This window comes from Phascolarctos cinereus, unplaced genomic scaffold (assembly GCF_003287225.1).
Source record: "Phascolarctos cinereus isolate Bilbo 61053 unplaced genomic scaffold, phaCin_HiC Scaffold_2;HRSCAF=192, whole genome shotgun sequence".
NCBI classification, from domain to species: Eukaryota; Metazoa; Chordata; class Mammalia; order Diprotodontia; family Phascolarctidae; genus Phascolarctos; species Phascolarctos cinereus.
Genome location: NW_027555625.1, coordinates 201,911,636 through 201,927,362, shown reverse-complemented (window position 1 = coordinate 201,927,362; position 15,727 = coordinate 201,911,636).

Here is a 15,727-nt window from a genome sequence, read left to right as displayed (position 1 = left end):
AAACTATCAGCATCATTGAGCATATCAACAACAAAACCAACAGAAACCACATGATCATCTCAATAGATGCAGAAAAAGTTTTTGATAAAATACAACACCCATTCCTATTAAAAACACTAGAAAGCATAGGTATAAATGGAGTCTTCCTTAAAATAATAATAGCATTTATCTAAAACCTTCAGCAAGCATTATATGTAATGGGGACAGGCTAGAAGCATTTCCAATAAGATCGGGGGTGACACAAGGATGTCCATTATCACCACTGTATTCAATATTGTACTGGAAACCTTAGCTTTAGCAATAAGAGAAGAAAAAGAAATTGAAGGCATTAGAATAGGCAAAGAAGAAACAAAGCTATCACTCTTTGCAGATGACATGATGATATACTTAGAGAATCCTAGAGAATCAAGTAAAAAACTACTTGAAATAATAAACAACTTTAGCAAAGTTGCAGGCTATAAAATAAACCCACACAAATCATCAGCATTTCTATATATTACCAACAAAGCCCAACAGCAAGAGACAGAAAGAGAAATCCCATTTAAACTTACTGTAGACATTATAAAATATTTAGGAGTCTACCTCCCAAAACAAACCCAGGAATTCTATGAACACAATTACAAAACACTTTTCACACAAATAAAATCAGATCTAAATAATTGGAAAAACGTCAGTTGCTCATGGGTAGCTAATATAATAAAAATGACAGTCCTACCTAAGCTGATTTACTTATTCAGTGCCATACCAATCAAACTACCAAGAAATTATTTTATAGAGTTAGAAAAAATAATAACAAGATTCATTTGGAAGAACAAAAGGTCCAGAATATCAAAGGAACTAATGAAAAGAAATGCAGGAGAAGGTGGCCTAGCAATTCCAGATCTTAAATTGTATTATAAAGCAGCAGTCATCAAAACTGCTTGGTACTGGCTAAGAAATAGGGAGGTGGATCAGTGGAATGGGTTAAATGTGCAAGACACAGTAGTCAATGACTATAGTAATCTATTATTTGATAAACCCAAAGACCCCAGCTTCTGGGATAAGAACCTACTCTTTGAAAAAAAACTGCTGGGAAAACTGGAAAAGAGTATGGCAGAAACTAGGCATAGACCCAAATCTCACACCATATACCAAAATAAAGTCAAAATGGGTTTATGACTTAGATATAAAGGCTGATACCATAAGTAAACTGGGAGAACAAGGAATACTTTACCTATCAGATCTATGGAGAACAGGAGAATTCATGACCAAACAGGAGACAGAGAACATTATGAAAAGCAAAATGAAAAAAAAATATTTTCTCCTTAACCTGGGAGCTTTGAAACTTAGCTATGATGTTTTTATAAGTTTTCCTTATGGGATTTCTTTCAGGTGGTAATTAGTGAGGTTTTTTTTTTTTGGGGGGGGTTGTTGTTGTTTTTTTCCCTTCTTGTTCTAGAACTTTGGGGCATTTTCCTTGATAATTTCATATAATATTGTATCAAAATTCTTTTTTTTTTAAATCAGAATTTTCAGGTAGTCCAAGTATTCTTATATTATTTCTCCTTGATCTGTTTTCCAGATCAGTTGTTTTTCTGATGAGATGGTTCACTTTCTCTTTTTTTTTATTCTTTTGATTTTGTTTTACTATTTCTTGGTATCTTAGAACATCATTAGCTTCCCCTTGCCCAATTCTAGTTTTTAAGAAATTATTTTCTTCCTTAAGTTTTTGATTCTGTATTTCGAGTTGGTTGACTTTCTTTTCCCAGTTTTCTTGGTTTGCTCTTATTTTTTTTTCCTAACCTTGCTCTCTCTTATTTGATTTTTAGAGTTCTTTTTAAGTTCTCCCAAGAACTCTTTTTGTGTCTGGGACCATTTGACATTTTTCGTTGAAAAAGGAGTGGCTTTTTTAGTGCTATTATCTTCCTGTGAATATGACCCTAGATCTTCTCCATCCCCATAGTAGCTATCTATGGTTAGGTTCTTTCTCCTTTGTTTACTCATTCTTATTTTTATTTTTTATTTATTTTTTATTTTTAGCAGCTATTAGTGTGATCTAGTCTTGAGGTATGGGAAATGATGCCCCAAGCCTCAGGTCATTCTTACTGTTATTTTCTGAGGATTTTCCTGGGGCTCAACCTTCGGCTCTCCTCTCCACTCTTTTTAAAAAAAAATTTTTTATGTTAATGCAATTGGGGTTAAGTGACTTGCCCAGGGTCACACAGCTAGTACACGTCAAGTGTTTGGTCTGAGGCCAGATTTGAACTCAGGTCCTCCTGACTTTAGGGCCAGTACTCCATCCACTGTGCCACCTAGCTGCCCCTCTCCTCTCTGCTCTTAAGCCATGGCTGGGACCCCTAGCCACACTGTCCTGCAAATGATCTTGTTCCCTGTGGCTCTCTGGTGTGTGTAGACTAGTGTCTTCTCTGCCCAGGAACTGAAACCAGGGACTCTGCTCTCCTGCAAGTGCCCGCAGCCAGCAGGGTCCCCTCCCCCCTGCTATTGCACCCACCAGGTGTGTGCTAGCTCCTTGTCCCTCACAATGGTAGCCCAGCGCAGGACAAGTCTGGTCAGCACAGCTGTGTTTGGCCTCCCTCAACAGTGGAAGGTCCTTCAGTCTTCTCCTATTCAAACGTCAGACCCCCACACTCTCTTCGAGACGAACATTTCTAAGGCTGAGCCTGCTTCCCAACCCCAGCTGCCTCCACGGCTTGCTGTTTGTTGATTCCACACAGTCAGCCTAGGGGTGCTTCAACTTCACCCAGGCTGAACCTCTGCCCCTGGAGGTTGGGTCTTTCCTGGGGATCTTCTCAAGTTGTCTTAGGAGAACAACTGCTTTACCTTGACTTTTATTTCCGCTGCTCTTTATTCCCTCCGAGGTGATGTTCTGTCTTTTCTTGTGGAGAACATTTAGAGAGCTGAAAGTTTTCTGACCTACTCCACCATCTTCCCAGAATCTTCTCTACCAACATCATTAGCTGGTATAACTGTCAGTTACCACCAGGCCAGCTAGTGACAACTAAAAATATTTATTATAGGAGCAGCTAGGTGGCACAGTGGATAGAGCATTGACCCTGGACTCAGGAGGACCTGAGTTCAAATGTGACCTCAGACACAAAACACTCACTAGCTATGTGACCTTGGACAAGTCACTTAACCCCATTGCCTAGCCCCCCAAAATATTTATTATACCAATCCAGCTAGATAGATTCTGATTAACAATTGAGGCAGTCACAGGGGACACAAAAATATTGAAAGACACTGGCTGAATCTTTCTGGTATTGCTTCGATGCAAGAAGGAACTATACCATCATCTGATTATGCAAAGTGCCTTCTGTTGCTCTGAAAATGAATAAATAAAAAAGAAGCACTATAGAACCTCTGATGTTTATGCCTTCCTTCCTCTCTACCTCTTAACTGGCCTCTTAGATATGGTCTGCCTCTTCTGATTCCCTATGCTTAATTTAGTGGTCATAAGATTATAGGATTAGTACAGAAGAGGACTTTGGACATTATCTAATCATATATACATATACACACATACATATATACATATATGGATTTTATTGTTATCGAGTTGTGGCATATTCTTCATGACCCCATTTGGGATTTTTTTGACAAAGATACTACAGTGGTTTACCATTTCCTTTCTGGACCCATTTTACAGATGAGGAAACTGAGGCAAACAGAATTAAATGACCTGTCCATGGTCGCACAGCTAGTAAGTGTCTGAGGCCAGATTTGAGCAATGATTACAGACCTGGCACTCTTTCTGCTGTGACACCTAACAGCCCTAAATAACATGTGCAGAAATGTATATTCAAAATATATGTAAAATACCTATAAGGTAAGGCAATAAGAGAAAGGGACTAGTAGAATGGGATGGTCTTTTAAGGGTCAGTGGTAAGGAGGGAGTACATTCCAGGCACATGGAAAAATATATGCAAAAGTACAGAGACAGGGGTTAGGGGGAAGTGTGGAATGTCATGTGTGAGGGGGACAGTAAGGGGGCCTTTTTGATCATAGATTTCTCTTAGTCCATCTCTCCATCAGGTGACCTCTTGGTGATGGGTGTACAAATATCTTCTGATATTTCAGAATACTGGTCAATAGGTAGCTGAGGGTTCCCACTGAAACCCTAACATGGATGTGGTAAATACTGTGGTGAAATAAATCCCAGAAAAGCCTTATTCTGATATAATTCTTCAGACCGGTGACCCCAGCAGGCCGCAGAGCCCTCTGGCCATAGACGTCCTAGGCCTCAGGAATGCTTCTAGCACATGAATGTGAAGTCCCCGTTCTCACCTTTTTGACCCTGAATGGAATGGATGTCACCCAAGGGACAGCAGCAACGACTCCGACCACCAACCCAACAACAACACCCACAACAACAACAACAACAACAACAACTTTGTTTCTATAGTATTTTAAAATTTGAAGATAAAAAATCGGTCTCATTCATCTTCCAGAAACTCCCCGGAGTGGCATAGCCCACACTGCAGCAGGAAGCAAGGGGGGAAAACCATAGCCTGGCTGGCTTTGGAGTTAGCCCCATCAAGTTAGCCCGGGGACAGGAGGCCACACTCTCTTCCTCCTCAGAAAAAATCTGGTGTTGGAACGGTGAGGATGCTGAGGCGCCAGAGGGGATGGCAGCTTACAAAAGCACTGTTTTGCTAAGGGCCCTTCCGCCAGATCAGGACTTGGCTTGAAAACTAAGCCTGTTAAATTTGCAAAAAGTATTGAACCTGGGCACCAGGGCTTGAGAATGAGAAGAAAAAGCTGCCCTGCCCTGCAGTCAAGGTGTCATTTCAACCCTAGCCAAGGAAAGCATGGAAATTAAAAAGAAAAAAAAGAGAAAAAGCTTTCCAGTTAATTACAATACTATTGTTATTACCAATAAAAATAGCTCCTAGTCTCTATGGTTTCTCTCTCCTAGACTATGATGATAATAATAGCTGTCAGTTCTATTGCACTTAAAAATTTACAAATTATTTTCCTTACCACAATCGTATATAATGATCCAAGGACTGTTATACCTCAACTTTTTTTTTTTAACACCTTGGAGTAGCCCTCAACTCATAGAGTGGGTCCTCCAGACAAGGCTGCCCAGATTCCAGGTACCCTGTGGATCCACATGTACTGAAAACCATAGCTCACAAGCCCTTGCTAACATGTTTATCTTTAATAACCAGAGAACATAATCTGTTCAGAGCAAAGGCACTTAATAAAATAACATTTCAATAAAAATAGCAATTCAGCACTTCCTCTACATACATGGGGCATGCTTTTCCACCAAATACACATACCATCAGTGAGAAGAATGGCACGTAGAGAAGCAACAATGTAAAGATAACTGTGGCCTGAGCACACGCAGGGTACAGGCACAGAAAGGCAATCCAAGCCTCCAGTGCTGCAGGGCCCCTGATGCTTCCTGCTTATTTCTACTCTGCTGGACACCTAGTGACCACCGGGCAGCTGTCCGCTGGTCATGTGGCATTTGCTAAATGCCGCTCCAGCGGATGTAGTGTCTCTGCAGACCAGTCTCAGGCCAAATAGTCTTAATAATAATGAGCATTTATAAAGTGCTTTAAGGTTTGCAGAGAGTTTTACAGATTCTATCTCATTTGATCACCATAACACCCTTGGATGGTAGGGGGCTAGTCTTATTATTATCCCCATTTTACAGATGAGGAAACTGAGGCAGAAGGGAGTTAAGTGCCATGCCCAGGGTCACATGGCTAGTAAGCATCTGAGGCCAGATTTTAATTCATGTCTTCCTGACTCCAGGTTCAAGACTATTTACTGCCCCTCCTAGCATGGGCACGTGGTTGTGGAAATTCGGCCTTTCTTTTGCTTTCAGCCTCAGTTAGATTCTTTGGCTCCCTCTTCTTCATAAGAAGTGTGGACACTGCTGTGCCTTTTAAATCGAGAGCTCTGAGGCTTTCTCTAGCTCTTTCAGAGCCACATGCCTGAACACTGCAATCATCTGACTAAATCTAGTAAGGAAAAATCTGCCTTTCTGTGTTGTTTTTTTTTTCCTTTTCCTCAGATTGCTGCACCTGTCTTTTTTCTATAAGAATCTCATAGTTTTATCTACATTCACTATTTTCATCCATTCTTTGGGTATTGGGTGGAATAAGATAGCTTAGGTTGGAAGGATAAAGCTTATAGTTATATGAATGGGTCAATGAGAGTCAATGCTAATTCTGTTTCTCTGCTCCTCTGCACCCTAGAATCGTGACCCAGAACTGTGTATGGGCCATAGACTTGCCAATCAGCATCAGCTGTACCCAGTTCCAGCAAAGGGTTCCCTACAATCTCTTTCTGACCAGTTCTCTGATCCACTTCCCATCTCTGGGCTGAGAACTCCAGAACCTGCTGGGGCCACCACTGTTGCAACCAAGTCCAAGCCCCCTACCTGCCCCCCCCCTTACCCCCGCTGGTGCTGCTGCCCCATGTGCTCCAGGCCAGCCTCCCACCCTGTGTCACTGATCTCTCCTGCTGACCTCCTAAGTTGTCTTAGTCTGGAAAAACATCTCACCCTGACCTTTTGTAGGCTCTGCCACTTTACAGTTCAATTTGAGGTGTTATTTTAAATTTGTGTGGAAGAGAACATTGAGAGAGATTGTCTGGGTTGCTGCCTGTAATCCACCATCTTGGCTTCTGGTCTCCAGATGAGAGAATATTAGTAAAGCACTTAGCACAGTGCCTGGCACAGAGCATATGCTGAATAAATGCTTCTCCCTTCCTGCCTACTCTATACAGAGAAAAGGTCACGTGTTCCCTCTGATAGAAAAGTTCAACCTCAGTCGGAGCTATTTTAGTATTTGAATGTCAGAGGATTTATAGCATACAAAAATCAGCAGAAGATAATGTTAATGTAGATGAACTCCTGCTGTTGCCTGAAGGTCACTGGCTACTTGGGCCAAAGGAAGAAAAATATGATGGTTACTTTTCTTTTGAGCTGTCAGAAATAGTTTGAGATTATGCTGGGAACTGAGGCTCAGGCAGCCCTTCTACTGTTACAATAGTAATAGTGACAATAAAAACACATACAAGGGAAGCAATGAATAGAGCGTTGGGCTTGGAGTCAATTAGACCTGAGTTCTGATGCAGCCTCAGATACGTAATGTCTGCGTGACCCTGGGCAGGTCACTTAACTTTGTTTACCTCAGTTTTTTCATCTGTAAAATGGGCTGGAGAAGGAAATGGCAAACCACTCCTGTATCTTTGCCAAGAAAACCCCAAATGGGGTCATGGAGAGTTGAACATGCTGAACAACAACAGAACAATAAGAATACTATTTTCATGCATTTCCATAGGCATTTTGTCTTGTGCCTTGCAATAGTTCTGTGATAGTTCTGCAATAGTTCTATTGCAAACATTTATTTTCTTTATCTTGTAAGTGAGGGAACTGAGGTTCAGAGCAGTTAAGTGACATCCATGGTCATGCAGCTAGGAAGTGGCAGAGCTGGGACTAGAACCTGGTCTGCTTTTCCCTCTACAGGGATTTCCAACCTACGGTACCCGTATTCTCAGGGAGTACGAGAAGGTGGTCAAAGGGGTTCAGAAATATTTGGTAAACTATTACATTATCATATTGAAATATATCCAAAACAATAGTGTTAGTGGGAAAAATAATGTATTAATTATTGAGAGAACAATGAGGAAGTAGATGAAATGGAAAAAAGAGGAAATGTTATAGAACATTTGCATAATTTAAAAAAGACAGTTAAAAGAACAATTCCTAATGAACAAAACCAAATCAATGACATTTAAATATGCAACTCTTTTCATATTCAACTAAAAAGAATATCAGAAACAACAACCTAGTGAAAAATGAGCCCATTGATCTCTGCAATAACCAGAAATTCCTTTTGGGTTTTTTTTTCCTCCTGGTAAACTTTGTTTTTAAGATTCATTAATTTATTTTTAGTTTTCAACATTCACTTCCACAAGATTTTGAGTTCCAGATTTTCTCCCCATCCCATCCCTCCCCCAATTCCAAGACAGCATATTTCTTCCCCTTCTCTTATCCCCTTTCCCTTCCATTTTCCTGTAGGGCAGGATAGATTTCTATACCCCATTGCGTGTATATCTTATTTCCCAGAATAACCAAAAATTCTTTTTTTTTTTAAGGAGGCAATCAGGGTTAAGTGACTTGCCCAGAGTCACACAGCTAGGAAGTATTACGTGTCTGATGCCAGATTTGAACTCAGATCCGCCTGACTGCACCACCTAGCTGCCCCTAATAACCAAAAATTCTAAATGGATTTCTGATCAATGGGGCTATAAAACTTTTGGTGTCCCCTTGGAGAAGTCTATTCCATCCTTTCTAAATGTGTTCACACAGCTTTAATTTGGTTTATAACAACTTATCTCTGTGAATCAGGATTCTCAGTTCTCTTTTCAATTAAACTGAGAGTGACAGGGGGGCATCTCTCCCAAAAACTGTGCTGAGAATAAAACTGCTGGTTGACAAGAAACAGAATCAAGGAGCTCACTAATTAATTTGCCTGTATTCTAGTAAACATTTTACAAACTCTGTGATACTAAAAATGTGGTGGATCAAACGAAGTTTTCCTTATGAAAATTAGTCTGTTTTGTTTCTTCTGTGCGTGTGAATTTTTTGTTGTTCAGTTGTGTCTGGCCCTTGGCAGATCCAATATCTTAGCAAAGATCCTGGAGTGTTTTGCCATTTTCTTCTCCAGAAGAGGAAACCGAAGCAAACAGGGTTGGTTAAGTGACTTACCTAGGATCACACAGCTCCTAATGTCTGAGGCCAGATTTGGACTCACGTCTTCTTGACTCTAGGCCTGGCACACCATCCACTGTACCACCTATCTGCCCCCTTCATATAAATGGTGAACTCTAAAACTTATTTCCTTTCCTAGCCAAGGGATCCATGGAAGGAAAAAGTTTGGGAACTCTTGTTCTACACTAGGCTGTTTTCCCCACCTGGGATCCTTGTGTAAGACTCTTAGAATGAAAAAGTCAACATATCTTTCATATGCAAGCAGCCAGGGGCACTGGGAGATGTTCTTTTTAGTAGACTTTGGCAGCTGAAAGGTGCCAAATTCAGGATTAGCTGTGGATGTCATCTGCAGTACAAATTCCATATATGCTTCACTAGACATATATTTATATTAAATAAGTCTTTTACAAATCTCACAACCTCAATGGACAATTGTGTCTTCATAAATGCACAGTTTCAAACAAATAAATGTTGCCCTGTTGTTTCATTAATGATATAATAATACAGTATAACTAAATCCCACCTTAAGGCCACAAAGTCCTTGCTTACCTGATCACCCATTTATAACATTATTTCCAGGAACTGCTTATCCTGTGTAATGTTGTTTCCCTTAATGTGGTATTTTCCTAGAATTCTTTAACAATGCTATGAAGGGTGTGCTTACATTTAAACTATTCTTCCCTTCATTAACTATGAAAAACAGTATCTACTATGTAGATAATCATTTGATGAATAAATGAGGATCAATAAAATAATAACTAAAATATTTGTAGTATTTTCCTAGAAGTATCTAACAATGCTATGAAGGGTGTCCTTATATTTAAGCTTTTTGCTCTCCATTAACCATGAAAAAAGTTTATATATATATATGTATATATGTATGTATGTGTATATATATGTGTATATATATGTATATATATATATATATATATATATATACACTACACTACAGATAACCATTTATTGAATAACTGAGGACCAATAAAATTATAACTCACATAGGTATAGCACTTTAAGGTTTAAAAAACACTTTTAACTATATATATTTGTATAGCAGCTATGCAAATTAATTTGAATCCACATGCCCAGCTGGAAAGAAATTAGGACTAACCTAAAAGAAATCAGGTAGAGGACAGGCAGGCAAGCCTTTAATAAGAACAGAAAATTACAGCTAATAGCCCAGAAAGGGTATATTTGGTATTCACTTCCCTCAATAACAGTTCTGTCTTACATGACTGGAAGTGAAGCTATAATCTCTTTCTTTGAAAATAGGAGGTTGGATTGAGTAATTTCATAGGTGTGCTTCTGTCAGGGAACTCATAAGTACAACCTTCATGACTCTATTTTCCTAGGTGATCAGGAAGCACAAGTCATCAGCAGAAATCAGGTAAATTGCAAATTCTTCAATCAGCTATCTGAGAAGTACCTTGAAGAGTGATGAGCAGTATTGCAGTGTCCTTAAGTTTTAGAACCGGATGTGGCTTTGATTTGCATTTTAAAAGAGATGCATCTAATGGAAGAGACCTTAGAACATCAAACGTAAAATGTCAGAACTGCAAATGACCTTAGAAAAAATGACGTTGAGCATTAGAGTTGGAAGGGATCTTAAAGACCATTTTGTTCAACTGCCTCATTTTACAGATGAGGAAACTGAGGCCCAGAGAAGGGAACAAAACTGCCCAAGGTGTAGAGAGTGAGTGGCAAAATCAGGATTCAAATCCAGGTTCCATAATATGGCTGAAGCCTTGTCTGGCTCATTGACCTGCTTAAAAAAATAATCTGCTTGGACAGAACTTGCAGCCAAAACTGGGATCTAGTGAACTGCACTCACAACTCCAGTCCACAGTCTCCAGACTTTTCCACCTTCTTACTAAAAGCTTCCATACTGGAGATACCGCTGACATTCATCCTGCTCTTCTGATTGGTGAGTCCTTGGCCAGGGACACCATTTCATTAGATGCTCAGGCCATGCTTGCATCACTCTCGGGTCAATTATTTAATCTTTGCATCTCCTCCAGAGCCTCACCTTCCCCCTTACCATATCCCTCTTTTGTGTTGTCTTACCCTATTTAAGCTCTTCGAGGGTAGCAACTGTCATTAATTACTATAATTTTATCTCTAGCATTTGTGTCTGGTTCATAGTAAGCACTTAGTGAATGGCTCTGTCTCTGTGTCTCTGTCTCTCTCTCTCTTTCCCCCTTCCTATATATCATCTATCCTGATTACCAGTCTGATGCACTAATCATTACACCTCCCTGACTATTTTCATGACATTTTAGAGACCCAACGCTGAATAAGGCCTGTAACTGCTGATTCATTTATTCCAAGCAAAATTTGTTTTTTAAAAAATGCCTCCTGTGTATAGGTCATTAGAGTAGACACTAAGTTTATATATGACAATTTTTCCTCTCATGGAGTTTACAGTTAGTAGGGGATTGAAGACAGAAGTGGAGAAGCCCCACCTCTGACACATACTGGCTGTGTCACCTCACCAGGGTAAGTCACTTAAACCATTCAGGAGCCAAGTGACCACAAATTGCCAAAGAGTTGCTTAATCTGCATTGACAGAGGGAGCTTCCTCCCAATGTAGCTTCTCTACACCAATGAAGTCACAGATCCAGAACGACAACAAAAAAGACTGAAATCTAGACAATATACAACGTTACAACCATAAGCATATTAAAGAAGTGTACAGTAGTGCTAGGGGAGCTCTAAAGGCAGTTTCCTCTCGTGGAGGTGGGTGGAGAATCAGGGATGACAAAAAGAGATGCAAGTGACTTGGGCTTTAAAGGATGGTTAGGAATTTAAAGGGCAAACTGGAAGGGAGGACATTCTTGGAAGTAGACAAGAGATGACAGGGGAAAGGCACAGGGACAGGGAAATCTAAGCCATGTTCTGAAGACAGTTATTTAGTTCAGCTGATTCAGACCAAGAGGTCACAGTAACAGGAAAAATGAAGTACACAAGATTATACCAAAAACAGCAATGAAATGTGCAGCAATCTATGGCAAACAAGAGCCCAGGATCTGTCCAGCCCTGCGTTACCCCATAAGAGTCCTTCTAATGGTGGGAATTTCAGGCACTATAGTAAGGGGAACTTGGAGGTGGGGAAAGTGGGGAGATGGTTAGCTTTCAGATCCCCTGAAGTCACAGGCAGATGCCCACTTCATTTCCTACCATTGTCACACCAGGCCCTTGTCCCAAAGAACTGGGCTCCGAAGGCCTAGAACAACTTGGCTCTGTCAGGGCAGCTCTGCTATCTACCTACCTCGGAGTTAAACAGAAACATGACATGAGAAACGTGGGATACCCAGGCTGGAAATCACAAAGAAAAGGATGAAAGGCCAACCCACCAGAAACATGTGATTCTTGTAAACTTCTGTGATGATAAATCAGTCTGGGCCTGGAGTTGGAAACTGGGGAAAAGGTCAATGGAAACAGCAAACACAGCAGCAGTTAGGGACCCAGTGTGGCCTGTCTCAGCGCAGGCTGGAGTGGGGGCTACCCAGTTTCCTCATTCCAGAGAGTGCTACATTCTATGAGCCTGGGGAGGTATCAGCTGCTCAGAAATGTGCTTATTGAGGCAATCTCTGTGTTCCTTTGAATGGGGGGCCAAACACTTTCTGACCCAGAGAAATGAGTGGGAAGGGGAGGGGGCAGAATCTGGGTGTGGATGCTCTGCTGTCAGAGATTTCTGAGCTGGCTGGGAAAACTCAAGCTGTTGACAGCTATCTTTTGACTTTTTTTTTTTTCCTTCCAAGACCAGATCTGAACACAGGTTTTTCATTTCACATGTGTTTGTGTGTGTGAGTGAGTAAGTGTTGACAAGGCTCCACTGAGGGGTTGTAGCCAATTAGTGATGGCATTGCAGAGGTGCCCAACCCCTGGCAGAGGAGGTGGGAGCTGGGCCCGTGTTGCCAGCCTGCACCAGGAGGCAGATGTGCCCATTCCGTGTTGGGAGAGGTACCCCTTCCATCTCATTGCTCCACTGGAAGTTTGCAGGTCCCTATACAGCACCCTGCAAGGTATTTGGGAGAGGCATCTTTTCATTCTGTCCTCACCTTAAGCAGGGATGGTTTTGCCATATCCATTGTGAAGAGGAGCAAGGGTGGCTGATTCCCTGCTTCCAAACCATATTCCACTCAATTCAATTCAGCAGGCATCAGTTAAGCACCTTTGTTCAGTGCCTCTACTAAAGCCCTAGTGCCAAATGCCTCTTCTTGGTGGGGAAGTGATTCCCATTTATCAGAAGCATTGCCAGGACAGCATAAGATCTGGTAACATCAACCTGGAAAGGCTTTGAATATCAGCCGAGGGATAAACTGTCTCTCTTGTTGGAAGACCAGAGAAGCTATGTTTAGAAAGGCTTCTCACCAGCAGGTTGTCCATTCACTGGGGAAGAAGGGGAGGGAAGGGTGAATTTTTTTCAACCGACAACCCACAGAATTGTACATCAGGCATGTCAATAATTGTTTGTAAAAATTTTTATGATTTTAAAAATAATATTTAATGTTACTGTAATTTCTCCTATATAAATGTTCCTTACCTAAAAATAATTATAAGCAAATATTGTTATGTTCATTCAAAATAAAGATATTTATCTTACTAGGTCTAGTATGTGAAAATGCAGAGCAGCCTGGTTCTTTGAGGGATTCTTAAATCCTGTCTGTAAGTTGTAGAAAGGTTTGAATCAGCATCAATAGAGGGAGTATCCATGCTGATAAAATCACAAAATCTTGGAGAATTGGTATGTAAGTATTCAGAGCACCAAGATCAGAACTGGAAGGATATGCTTAGTTTATATAATACGTGGTCTCTGCCATCATGGAAATTGTAGTGTGGTAACCTGGAACGGAGGGTTTCTTCCCCACTTCTTTTAAACTCTAGGGCAAATAATGATGGTGTTTGGGAAACCAAGTATGATCATTAGTTTCCTTCCCTACTAGAACCTTGTCTCTTTCCCATATGGACGCAAACAGCTGGGGAGGAGGCTGCTTTGCTCTCCGTCTCCAGGCAACCAGGGAAAGCCAGCTTGACACAAGCTGAAACACGTGCTTTGCTGAAGATCTTTTTTTGAGACGTGTGCATTCATTCTCCAGGCAGTTTATTCCCTCATAATTTGGAGTGAGGTAAAATCTGTCAAGAGCTATGACACTAAGTGTCCCACATTGATAATAACAGCTAGCATTTATATAATGTGTTAAGGTCTGCAAAGCGCTTTACAAGTATTATTTCATTTAATCACCACAACAACCCCAAAAGGTGAGTGCTGTTATGTTCCTTATTTTACACATGAGGAAATTGAGAGAGACAAATTAAGTTACTTGCCCAGAGTCACACAGCCAGTAAGTGTCTGTGGTAGGATGTGAATTCAGGTGGTCTTCTTAGTCTTCTAAATAAAAGGCTAATTTCTGTGTATTTTCATGCTTTTGTTTAATAATATTTTATTTTTTCCAATTACATGTAAAGATAATTTTTAACATTCATTTAAAAAAATTTTTGAGTTCCAAATTTTCTCCCTCCCTCCCCTTCCCCTCCCTAAGACAGTGAGCAATTTAATGTTGGTTACCCCAAATGGAGAAATTTTTAATACTGTGAATAAGTTCACTTACCTTGGCAGTATACTTTCCGGAGATGTATACATAGATGATGAGGTTGACACATGCATTGCCAGAGCTAGCTCAGTGTTTGGGAAGCTCCAAAGGAAAGTGTGGGAAAGAAGTATGAGGTTGCCTACCAAACTGAAGGTCTACACTGCCATTATGCTGACTTTGTTGTATGCCTTTGAAACTTGGACAGTCTGCCAGCACTATGTCAGGAAACTGCACACTTCCATTTGAATTGTCTTAGGAAGAGTCTGAAAATCATCTGGCAGGCTGAGATAACCAGATACTTGAGGTCCTTTCTTGAGCTAAACTGTCAAGCATTCCAACTTTGCTACAGAGAGTGCAACTCAGATGGGCTGCCCACATTGTTTGAATGCCAAATGTACGTTTGCCTAAAAGACTATTTTACAGAGAACTCATGCAAGGCAGGTACTCACGTGGTGGTCAGAGAAGTGATACAAGGACACTCAAGGTTTCTCTGAAGAACTTTGGAATTGATTGTGAGACATGGTAGACACTGGCAAAGGACTGCCCAGCATGGCGTGCCCACATCAAAGAAGGCACTGTGCTCTATGAGCGAAGCAGAATTGCAGTAGCTTAAAAGAAACTTGAGATGTGCAAATTTAGAGACATCTGCATTCCAGATATTCATACGAACTATTTGTGCCTGAGCTGTGGTAGAGCCTTCTGAGCTCATATTGGTCTGATCAGCCACAGTCAGACGCACTGTAACTTAACTGTAACATACTGATGTCATTTTGGTCATCTTCAATAACGAAGGGCAACAAGTAACCAAGAAATTTGACATAGGTTATATATGTGTGATCATGTAAAACATATTTCCATGTTAGTCATGTTGTGAGAGAAGAAACAGATCAAGAGGGAAACACATACACACACACACACAAGTGACAATAGTATGCTTCAATCTGCATTCAGAATACATCAGTTCTTTCTCTGGATGCAAATACTATTTTCTCTCATGAGTCCTTTGGAATTGTCTTGGATTTTCATATTGCTGAGAAGAGCTAAGTCGTTCATATAGTTAATCATCTCACAATGTTGCTATTGCTGTGTACAGTGTTATCCTGGCTCTGCTCATTTCGCTTTCCATCAGTTCATGTAAGTCTTCCTCAACTCAGGTGTTCTTGACTCCAGGTCCATGGCTCTATTCACTATATAACTTAGCTTCCTTTTAAGAAAAGCTAGAGGCTAGAGGAAGGAGTCCAGTTACCCAAATTCAAACCTTGTCTCTTTTCTCCACCCTTTATATTCAATCAATTGCCAAATCCTGCCAAATCTTCCTCCACAACAGCTTTTATATGTCTCCTTCTTGCCATTCTCTCTGCCACTACGCATAGTTCAGGTCCTCATCAGTTTTTGCTGA